A 13,351-nucleotide genomic window follows, 5' to 3' on the forward strand; every position below is an offset into this window, starting at 1 on the left:
ACACTAGAAACATCTTCAGTAGTAGTCTCTCTAAGAATCAGGTAGTGTTTGAAACATAGTGAAAAACATCATTTTGACAATTCTGCTTCCTTTTTTCTACCAGAATCAACGAAAAAAGACAAAATTGTTGAGAAAAGAAGGTGATGAGCTATAATTCATCAAAGCTTTAAATGTAAAAATATTTGGTCTTTTAACAATTTTTTCTGCGAGAAGGATTTTTCTGTCACTATCAACGGATGTGTACTTAAACAAATAATGGAACTTATCCCCAATATCTCCCGAATATATAAATAACATTTTACCAAGATACCTTCTTTACCAAAAAACCATGTAGACTGGTACATATCACTTTCATTAAGTCTATAAAACATGTCATACCATGTTCAAAATATTTTCTATTTTTTGTCGTTTATAATTTGTTGCCACCTAACAAAACCAATCATTCTTGCTTTGATACATGTAGACATATGTACTCAATCATATTCACAATATAGAATACAGTTTGGAGTACATTTTTGACTTTCAATATAATTATACTTGCAAAATTCTAGATGTAAAAATTCAATTATATCATTGTTTTCATAACCCCATACTTCAGTACCGTAAAATAATATAGGCGTAACCATTGAATTAAATAACTTAGTATTCAACCTTTACAAACGATATAGTATCTGACACTGGTACGTCGATCAAGCTCTTCGCAGATGACACTAGTATATACGTCATTGTAGATACTCCTGAAAATGCTGCGGGAATCTTGAACTATGATCTAGAAAAGATACACCGTTGGTCTTGTCAGTGGCTAGTAAAATTTAATCCACAAAAAACTGAATCAATGATCGTCTCACGTAAGTCAGTAAAGCCATTACACCCACCTTTGATGATGAATGGCCAGGACCTTCAGGACGATGAATCCCATAAACATCTTGGTATCATTTTTTTTCAAATAATGGTTCTTGGCATGACCACATTGATTACATAGTTCAATAGTCTTATAGTAGGATTAATATTTTACGAAAGATGCGTTTCATTCTTGACAGAATCACCTTAGAGAAAATGTATTTTTCATTTATTCGGCCGATTTTAGAATATGGTGATGTTATTTGGGACAATTCAACAATGTCCTTAGTTAACAAGCTAGAAAATGTTCAGATAGAAGCTATGCGAATTGTGACGAGAGGGACCAAATTAACATCTATCAAGGAACTGTATAAGGAAACGGGATGGGAAAAACTTTCGGACAGTCATAGGGAAAAACATAGACTCATATTATTATAAAAGATTATCAACAAGGAAACTCCAGAGTATTTGCAATCGTTAATTCCAAACTCGGTTGATTCCTTGCATTGACATTATACTAGACAATCACAAAATATTTTAGAAATTCGCACGAGAACTAACTTTTATTCTGAATACTTTTTGCCATCAACAGTTAAACTGTGGAACAAACTTCCTCAGAATACTAGGAGTTCTATTTCCACTAACATTTTTAGAAATAAGATTAAGGAACAATTGGTAAAATGTCCGAATCTTTACTTTATTGGTACACGACTAGGGCAAATATTACATGCCAGACTGCGAATGAACAATACTTCACTCAACGAACGTTTGTTCAGTCGTAACCTTGTTAATTCCCCTAATTGCAACTGTGGTCATGTCGAATCAACTTCCCATATTTTGCTCTTTTGACCCAAATATACTTTAAGACGAAATGAAATCATATTTTCTATGGCACTTGATGTACCTATTACTGTAAATGTATTGTATGGCTCAAATATTCTAAATGCTGAACAAAATGTAGAAGTTTTTCTTAAAGTTCAGAAGTTTATTGTCAAAAGTAAAAGGTTTATAAATGCTTTCCTGTACTGCATCTCTACTCTAATTTTGTAATTCCATTTTTGTTTTTCTATTCGTTTGTCTTATTTACTAGTCAATTATGAAAATCATTCCACATGCATCTTATTGATAAGAATATTCTTGCAAGTTTACTTTTAAGGACATGGAACTTTGTATAAGCTATCTAGCTTCTTTCCGAATCCTACCATGAGTTTGTATGTAAATGTGTACACTGTATTTGCTTGTGCTTATATTTGAATAAATATGTTTAAACTAACCTTTACAAAGGACGTAGAATATTGCTCTTCTAGATTGTTGAACAATTAAGTTTAAATTTTATGAAATAAACATTTTTGGGGAAAATGGGCCCGCATATTGAAAATTTCTACCTCAGCTATTGATAGATAGATTGACTGATTGATTGTCTTTATTTCCTCCATTTTATGAAGATCTACAAAGTATGGCACATAAAGCAATTTAACTACAACATATATATACACTACTCAAGAAAAAACAAAAAAATACGAAAAGAGTGAATTGTGGGCAGATTACAAGTACCTATTGACCAGAATTAAATTCGTTCTGAAGTAAGACAACCTGGAAATCTTTGTACATTTAAGTGACAAGCTATATCGAACATCATTTGCTTCCATGGGTCTGAGTTTAATTCGTAAACAAAGTCGGTAATGCCACCAAAGAGAGAAATAAGATGATCGTCTGCATACTGGAAAGGAGGTCAACAAGCGCATAGAACAGTTCATTTCTTTTATTGACGAGTTTTTCACAAATGAAGAATTAAATGGTACAGAATACCTGCGGTATATTTATCGCATTTAGTACACTGTCCGCCTTGGATTGCATAGGAGCCGAGAAATGTCAAAAGAAGTAGCTGTTTCATAATAGTTTAGAGTTGGTTGAAATTAGTCTGATTAGACTATGTTCCGTTAAGCAGGAGTGTATGTTGCTATACCGACCGATTAAATTCATGGCGGCGTTGGACGGACGATTTCCAACTTTTTTTCGCATATAGTAATTTATTAAATTACTATTTTTTACCACAGCGTTTTATTAGGAAAGTATATTCAATAAAGTTTTCCAGAAAAGGAATCATATCGTATTTTGCCAAAGTTTCTATCAAGTTGTAAATAATGGACTTCTAATTATAATCACCAGTTATAATTTTACCTAGGCGCAAGTTGAAGAGCTGTATGTGAGTTATGTTGATAGAAGCCCTAAACAGTTCCTATAAATAGTAATTTAAATGTCAATTAGGCTGCAGATTGTCCATAATCCCAAATTACTGATACAGGAGTCGTTTGGAGATTGTTTATCAAAACTTAAAACAAATTCACTTTCCCCAGATTTCACAGGCGTACATAGCAGCCCGTAGTATAATTCTTTTCCATACGTTTTTTTGGCGAGAAAAAGGTTCGTAAATGAGAGATTGTTCCTTTCAAATGTTTGTTAAACACAGATTTTGGTTGTTTTAATCCAAAGTCAATCTATATCTGTAAAGTCATTTCATTATCAAGGTTTAGCTTGGTAAGTAAATTGTCTTATGTATACTCTCATATGCTGAAGATATGGAACTTTAAACATTATGCAATTTTTCTGTTTAAATGGTCAATATGTCCTGTAACTGGATGTTCCGTTCTACGTTTCTTATGGCAAATTGACCACTACAAATTTCATTTACTTAGCTATTTAAACTAGTATCATTACTTGTTAAGGGACTCCGGTTGGAATTCCATCGTGAGCAGACGTGTTTTGTAAACTAATTGTACTTTATATTTCTGTTTATAATTTGGAGAATAAAAGCATTTGGAATTTAATTGATATCGCATAGGTTAGCCGAGTGAACGCAATGAGCTAGAATTCCCTGTTCTCGATAGTCGAACTCGAACCCCAATATCGCATTTATTGGCATCAAGCCCCAGAGCTTCTCGACAAAAAAAGTCGGCCCATTATCGTCATGTTTATGGTCTATACTGTACTATAGTGGTAACGTTAATCGTTTATTGTGTCTGATGGCAACAAATGATCTTAAAAATGATATTAAACGTCATAAAAAGGGAGAACGGCTGTAGTAAAAACAACTTAGAGTCTTCGAACTTTTCTCTTACAGAAAATAAACTACATGCTGTGCCAGAAAAAATATATATAGAGAGATAGTCTGAAAAATTATCTCGTAGGATTAAACAAGGTTTGTAACTTAGTACACAATGTATGGTAATACAGGACAGCTCATCTATATATTTTGTTTGTAGTATAGAGGATCAAATTAACGATACCATGTCACAACAAATCAATATTATACCTACGTCTAAGCATGCGCATGTGACGACTATATTCGCTACACTGCTCATCGGATCAAATTGACACAGAAAGTATAATGTAAGCATATATTGGTCTGAAAAATTCCCAACGATGTTAGAACTGTCAAATTTGCAAAGCAAATGTTTGGTTGTTCCCTCTGCATGACTCGAACTAGTGCCACTAAAACATCTATGACAACACCACCTGCTCACAGTCTAGCGCCCTAGACCATTCGGCCAACTAGGCTACATAACATTTATATTTAGCTGGCCGGGTCATTCCTTCTAGTAGGATTGATCTATATTTGTAACTTAGGCAGGCGAAAACTATATAATGAGTAGCACTCCAATATTCCTAATGAGTAAGAGTTAAATAAATAAGTATATTTGGTTAGTTCTGCATTCAGGAAACCTGTTAACAGACTCAACACTTTTATAACTTGCAATACGTATTTAGGGCGGAGATTATCTTCAAAGACTACCAAATTAAAGTTAGTAAAACTGTAATAGCTACGGACATAAATAAATTGACTGGCCACAAAACCTAAACCCTGACATGAACAATAAATTCGTTGTTGATGATGATGATGATAAAATTGACGTTTATAGCCTGAAAACTGAAAATGATGATGCTGATAGTTATCTAAAAAGGAAGCACTAACGGTACAAAGTGAACCGAGACAGCAAAACAAAAGCATAAAAATGCTGAATCAAAGTTAAATAAGGTCTTTAAGACAACACAACAGTTTTGAATAAAAAACAGACAAAGACATCAAATGATACCCCCCCCCCCCGAAGAAAAATACTTAGGATGTTATACAAACATATATGCCTTACCAGTGAAATGGTAAATTATTATTTAAAAAAAAATAAATGTAGGTTAGATATATGGAGAATAAATATTTCGGTAAATTGAAAGCAAACAGAAGCAATTCAAAAACTTTCACCAACTGTACGTAGAGTACGTAAATTTGAGTATGTCTTGGAAGTGGAAACTTAATACATGTATCAGTAAAATACCGTCATCAGTTAGTTTCGGAGCTTTAAGATATTGCATGCATTTTATATACTGTATGTATGAACGTACGTATAGGAAGTTTTTTATGTTGTGTGCACTACATACCTATTTCTGACATATATAACTCTTTCGCTGTACATGTGTATAATAATGCTTTGCCAGGTGCAGCCTGCCCTGTGGTTTGAGGATTTCCACGTTGTTCATTGAAGACCAATGGATGGCATTATGCTGACATCTTCCTCCCTTGGGGTTGTTGTCTTTTTGACGTATACAAAATATCTATTTTCGTTAGAATATTTATAAAACAAAAAAAAACTGCTCTCTATACTCTATATATTTCAAGCCAAATACCAGTTGCTACCAAAATAATAATTTGTTTAGAAAAAAAAAACAACATAAAATAAACAAAACAAAACAAAACAAAAATAAACAAACAAAAAACAACAAAAAATATAAACAAACGAACAAGCAAACAAAAAACCCAAACAACAATAACAAAACAAAACAATAAACAAAAAAAAAAACAAAAAAAAAAAACAACAACAACAAAATAACAAACAAACAAACAAACAAAAATAATAGAAAATGAAATATTACGGTTTTTGCAAAAATGTCCCAAAACGTTTTGGCTTATTTTATTCATTACTCGCTTATGACCTTGGTTAACACAACATTTAAGGGAAAGTATTAACGATATATATAAAATTTATAATTTCAATAATCAATCAGCAATCAATAGCTCTATCCATAACAACTTGAGTAAGAGTAATCAAGGGAAACAAAGTTATAGCAGTAATCAAAAGAATGTAATCCAGGGACAAAGACCAGACATGGAAAACATACACAACAAAGAACATAAAATAACTAAAAATAACTAAAACCATAAAACTACGTGTTTCTAAAAAATATATAATCACATTCTTAATACTATACACGGTAACACATAGTTTTATAGTCGTCATCATGAATTCGTGGATCGTTATGGTGCATCCATCTGCACCATGAAAACTAATTTATTCAACGGGTCATAGTTTTCCTTTCCTCGTTTGTCTACCCCGGACTTGACTTTTTATGAGCAACTCGGCGGGTGTTTGTAGAAAAGCAGAGGACGCTTACCCTACCGGTGCACCTGGTCCAAGCTCCCAGTTTTTAGTGGAGTCCGAGTTGCTCATATTTTTTCCATGTCTGGTCTTTGTTCCTGGATTTCATTCTCTTGATTACCACTATTGGTTCCCTTGATTACGCTTAATAAATATTGACATTTAACAATTCAGATTAAAAAAAAGAAAACAAACAAAAGTTGTTTTGTTACACTGCACGAGATTTCGAAAGTTGTTATGTTTAAAACATCACATTGAAAAGTCAATAACGAGTAATACCGCCAATTGCTTGGATCACTGCTGTTAATCTGTCACGCATAGAGCCAATCAAATGTTGGATACATGCTTGAGGAATGTTATTCCATTCTCCGAGTAAAGTATTCCTGAGTTGATCTACTGATTCTGGCGGTTGTGGGCGCCTACGTACACGTTTGTCAAGTTCATCCTACAAGTGTTATATTGGTGACAAATCAGGCGACATGGCAGTATATAAATATCATTGCGTGTAAAAAATTGGCTGCATATGCGTGCCACGTGACATCTTGCATTGTCCTGTTGAAAATTATGCCGATTTCATTGCCGTACAATGTAAGGCTGAACGATAGGTGCTAAAATTTTATCACGATACCGAACAGCATTCAAGTTACCGTTTATGATTTTTAGCTCAGTACGCCCACAGTGGGTAATTCCAGCCAATACCATTACACTGCCGCCACCAAATCAATCACACTCATATACGCAGGCGTGTGAGTACCGTTCATTTCGACGTCTGTACACTCTCATTCTGCTATTGCTCCTATGTAAGCGGAAACGTGATTTGTCACTAAAAATGACGCTCTGCCATCTCCTACGCATCCAGTAATAACGTGCTTTAGCCCACAGAAAACGTGCTTAGCGGTGACGTCTGGTAAGAATGGCGCCAACGCAAGACGACGTGATCGCAAGCCAGCTGCTTAGTCTATGTTAAACAGTTTGAGCGGATATTCTGGGATTATGCCATGTCGCCCTTGTGTTTGTCTTGCTTGTAGCAACTGTAACAGGAATGAACCGGTAACACAGATGAATGAGCCGAATATGACGGTGTTGACGTTAAGGTGTTTCTCTGGGACGCCCACTACATGGTCTATCGGAAGTTGAACCTGTTTTCCTCAATCTCCTCATTAACCGTGTAATTGTTAATTTCAAACAACCGAAGTGTAATGATACGTTAATATGACGCGTACCTTCTTAAACCATGCCAACTGCCGTATCCCTCTTATGGTGACGAAGACATGGCTTTTAAAAACTTTAAAACTGATGTGGTCAATTTTCATCACCGTTTGTTTACATGTGTTTACCGGACATTTAATTACCTTGATACAATAACTAATATCCTATTACCAAATATACATTATGATGAATCGTTGTCTAGAGCATCACATATTCACATACACCGAACTCGTGTTGTGTAAATTGTCAAGCTTGGGAAATTAAGAAAAAAAAGAGTAAACATATCGGCCAGCGTTGACCTACTTTAAATATATATATGCATGTATTCTTAAATTCATGTTGCAGGAATATAGATTGAATTTGCATGTATTATGTAAAAGTGTTTTGTCAGTATATGTTAAAATGGTATTTCATTTCATCTTTAAAGATTTGTCATGTGTACAACTAAGTTATGATATAGATAGCAGTGTTTTATCTAATGTTCCTAGTGTAATAAATTTCAATAATTCACGCTGTGAAATAAAGTCGGTAATTTCACTCTTGGACTTTCTCCCGTCGAAACGTCACATGTTTTTTAATATCAATCCGCCAATCACAGAATTTAAAATTCATGTTTAAAATATCGAAAAATTATGTAGAAAATCTATTTAATAAATAGACCAATCAATTGGCTATCGTGAATAACCAAAATAGGATCACTCGTGCTTAGAACGCTTGAGGATTTAACTCATGCGCGGAACAAATTCCGCACACTCGTTAAATCTAGGCGTTCTTCGATACTCGTGATAATGTTTTGGTTATTCACTCTATCCAATTCATATTCCTATTATACTAAATACTTTGGAAATGAAGAGTTTTTTCATGATTAAATGGGTAATGATTATTTTTCTAGATATTTATTAATTGAATAAAATATGAAATATGGTGACGGGTTGTGACTTTGAATAACATGAATTTACCATATATTTTTTGTATGGAAAAAAGTTCTTGATTTCAATAACTTTCAACTTGAGACTATAAATAAGGATAAAAGAGATACCGTGCTTGAATAGACTTAATGTCATATTTAAACCTGTCTAACCCGAACTCGGAATAATCCGAAAACTTGTCTTAACTAGACACTTTTAAAGTCCATTCTATCACCTGGTCGATGCTCCCAGTTTTTAGTGGAGTCCGAGTTGCTCATTTTCTTTTGTTACTTTGTATGTATGATTTTAGTAACTTTATGTTCTTTGTTGTGTTTGTCTGTTCCATGTCTTGTCTTTGTCCCTGAATTACATTCTTTTGATTACTGCTATAACCTTGGTCCCTTTGATTACTTTTTTAATATATTTTTAACCTTTAAAAAATCAAAAATCAACAACTGCAAACGGAACGAATTCTGAAACACAAAAGGAGTTCTGTTAAGACAGGTTTGATTTTGTTTCTTTTGTTTGTTGGGGTTTAACGTCCGAGCAGCAATATTTCACTATATTCAGACAATGAACATGAAATGAATGATAAAATGAACATGAAATGATAAAAAAAAGATGGGTCACAAGGACAACAGGGTCGACAAATTTTGATTGCCACTAGAAAAAGGGGGGATGGGTAAGGTCGGGCAATTTAGCCTCCTGTGGCGGAGCGCAAAGATTCCTACTCCGGGAGAATACCACAGCAGGGTTCTTTAACGTGCGAGGAACGTGGCATCTTTCCCAACACGGTGCACCACTATGGTTTGCGGTCAGGTTTTCCGTATTATAGCCTGACAACCCCAGCATGAAACATGCCAGGGGTACCCCATTCCATCACCTGGGGCACACATCCTAGTTGCTCTGTGGGCAGAGCGCCTAACCCCCGGCTAGGTTTCTGAGCACTATTTAGTCGCCTTTTACGACAAGCTAATTAGCGCTGCTGCAGGCCTATTCTTTTAAACACCCGGACCTGCACGGGGAAAGACACGTTTGACTGTACGTATATTTGTTGTTGATGTTGTGTGTGGTTTTTTTTTGGTTTGATTTCCACCTGAAACGTATTTTTATGAACATTTAGAAGCAGATGCTAACTATTACACACTGGATTTTTAAATGACAAGTTCATGAGATGGATTATGTATTTACACATGGAAGTATAAACATGTGCTATAAATAATGGATATATATTCAAAACAGTTCAAACCTCAAAGGATATCAGATCAGGAAATCTGTTTTCGCTTTATCTGTTCATTAGTCATAATAATATTTGTACCCCATAGGAAAATAATAATAATTATAACAAAACCAGATATTTATACTCGATTGTCCGAGCGTCTGAGTCATCATTAACATCGTGTATAAATTTAAAAAAAATACATATAGTAATTATCAGGTATTCAACTTATATATCGTTTAAATGATACCAAGCAAACAGCAAAAGCAGGTTTGTTTTATGTAAATATAGAATATATACCCCTAACCCACAAAAAAAAAGGCATATTTTCGTCAGTCGGAACTCCTAGTGCGAAAGGGTTTATTTCTTATATTCTGATCAGCACCGGTACACATAATACTTCTGTTTTGTGCTTGATAAACTTTGTATTCATAGATAGTTACTAATGAGATTTTCCATAGATATTAAAGTATCTTCTTATCCTAGAAAATCTGTATCAGCATTAAACACATTTCTCAATCAAAGTATTCAAACACTGTTAAATTGATATCTTAGGAAAGTAATGTATACAAGGTATGTGATCTATTCAAACGATTAGATTTCGAACGGTGTTGCAGTTATAATAAATGTAAACATGAAATGAAATACGTTTTTTTTTCATTTTGAACCTCATATATAAATAAAAAAAACTAAATACATATAGTTATCAGCAGGTAGTCTACTGCGGAATCGTTTAAATAGAACCAAGTAAGGTGCACTAACAATTATTTTTAGGATTTTTAAAATAAAAATGTAAAAGTACAAATAAATTTTAAAAAGTGACAATTTTATAATATGACTACTAGACGTTCACATCCCTTTGAATCGCTACTGTTGTTTGGTACCACTGTAAAGTTTTCCGAAAACCACTATAAATACAAAACTGTACCTACACAAAAAGATATCTGATGTTCGATGCTGGATTGCCATTTAAATTTGACAATCCCGCAACTGATACCAAACCGCCCTTTCACAACAGCATAAATATGAAGTGTTTCGATTTACATATGTATTTCTAATCAACCATGGGCAAATGAGTTTTACATTCACACTATGAATGAATTCGCAAAGGCATAAGGTAGGGCAACTTAAATTTGTCAAAAAAATATTTAATAGAATATCTCCACAAAAGATACTTAAAACAACACACGACATGTTTTATTATTTAATTATCCGATTCGATATTAATTTTTCTTCGTTTTGGTCAATTGAAATGACCACATTACATCCTGATATGGTAAGTAGTTTGGCATCAACCATTTAAAAATGATTTGAAGGGAATTTTATCATATGAGAATAAAGTTAGGTATTATTGAATTTTGTGATGCGTTAACTAAAAAATTGTAAAGCACCCTCTCTTTTTGAGAAAATGTGAGAGCGAAATCTCCCGTTTTTATTATACGACGGAAAAAAAAAAAACAAAAAAACAAAAAAACAAAAAACCTCGTATAATGTTATGGCGCAGTCGTCATGGTCTGGAGACAATTCGTTTCCGTGCGATAACTTTAGTTGTGGTCGACGAATTGTTCTGAAATGTTGATATGATGATACCAACAACTGAGATTATTCCAATTTAATTTGGACTTTGTTGCCCCAGCCGCTTTAGAATAAGGGGTCAATGGTAAGAATACGTGTTTTATTAAAACCCATGTAGATTGTTTTGTTTTCGATTTTAATTATTCTATTTTTAATGTGTTCTTTATTTAATTCGGGTAAACATATGTATAGCAAATTTTATGTGTTTTAGACCGTTTTCAAGTTATAAGGGGTCAAATTTGAGCTACGCCTAAAACATGTTTTTTATTTCACTGGATTCTTCATTGGATTCCACATTAATAATCCTGCCTGCATTTTTCGATCAGATTTCGGATATCTCTTTCGGTTTTCGAATTATAAGGGGTCAAAAAGGCCACACCAGAATAAATATTTTTTTTTGTTTTTTGCCCGACTCGAAAAAAATATTTTTGCAATATTTGTACAGCTTCTCATAACTAAAATAATTTTCAAGAGGTAATTAAGACGATCATGAAATACGTTAATTTTAAAATATTTCACCAGAAAATGTGCAAGCGAGTGTTTACACATTTCAAAATACTTTGATGCAGACACGCTGATCCCGATTTCAATAGGACATCATTGCATATGAACAGACAGGAGTGCGCGCAAGGGGGGAGGGGCTTTCTTTTTCCTGTTTCCTTTTCAATATGTCTTTCATTATCTTATCAGAATCGCTAAAATCGTATTTTGTTTTAATTCATTACATCCACAGTCGTCTTAACTTAATCTACTATCGTATCTTTTTAATACTATTTATTGTTTGTAAAATTGACGTTTTAAAAAGAGTTTTTGCGTCTCAGAAAAACAGAACGTTACTTTGGAAACATCAAAAATACGCTTTGTGACATATTTGTTAGACAAGGTTTTACATATATATATAACCCATTTGTTAAGCCAAAGAAAAAATGAAATGATAAAACCATAGAGGAGGATGAATACATTTTTAAATATATGAAGAAATCGACTCAACACCATTTGCATTTTTGAACAATTCGTTCGAATTTCGCATGATGTACGCGTTAATAAATAAAACATGCAAATTGTAGATGTTGTGACATTTTGGTTTGACACAAACAAAATGCTGAGCTAAACTACATGTTCAACCAAATACCATTATTTTCAGAATATACTATCTGCAGCATATGTACATGTAAAACCCAAAATTTCATAGTTATTAGTTCACTCAAAACTAACGAAAAATGCTTTTGATAAAAACTGGGTAGCACGCAACGTGTAGAAAACGTCGGGAAAAAGATAACGTGAAATCACAACATACGTGCGTATTTATCTACTATTAGACAATAAAACTCATTATTTTTTTAAAATAAAAATGATATGCTGAATATTTATACAGACCTTTAAGCTTAAATACACTTTGGTAAAAATACCATTCGTTGTTATATTTTACAATCGTAAGCAAGAAAGTAACCAATGGCCAACGTAGAAAATAATTAAGATTTGTGACATAATTGACATACAGACAAAAAGCTTTTAACTAAAAGATTGATTGAGAATTTTATATATATTTTCATTGGGGTTATGTAATAAATTGTCAGTATAGTTAATAATAGTCCCGGTTAAAAAAGCAGTTCGCATAACTTTAAAAAATGTCTATTATTTTGTCTAATGTCCACATCAAAGGGGAGACATTTGTGATATTGTAATACGCTTGGATCATTACGTCATGAAAATATCACGTGGTCTGCAGCACAAACTGCTCTTTCTAAACATTTTATCAAAATACGCCTAGAAACAACTTAGATACATTGGTGAATTGAAAAGCAAGCATTTCTTAATGTTACCTGTCCACATTTGAAGATGGACGTTCTTGTGATCGAATTGTGCATTCCCTCCACAATTAATTTCATCTTTCAAAGATTTATGACTATAATACTACAACAATACCCATTTTCGAACATTTCAATATCTATATTGCCTTTGATAACTCCACATTCCAATAGCAACATTTAAGTTTTCGTAACCAGCCCCGGTTCAGTCGAATGTGACACCAACAACGTACGCAACGTCAGTGCGTTTACACATTTAAACGTTTAAAAATCACTACAAACACAGGTAAGAAGCGATCGTGTAAACGCACGCTAGGAGCGTTCGTTTAAACGCACAGTACGACGGGAGGATTCGTTTAAACG

This window comes from Perna viridis, chromosome 9 (genome assembly GCF_037379345.1).
Source record: "Perna viridis isolate PV_CMFRI_1.1 ecotype Kerala chromosome 9, ASM3737934v1, whole genome shotgun sequence".
In the NCBI taxonomy this organism is placed as follows: Eukaryota; Metazoa; Mollusca; class Bivalvia; order Mytilida; family Mytilidae; genus Perna; species Perna viridis.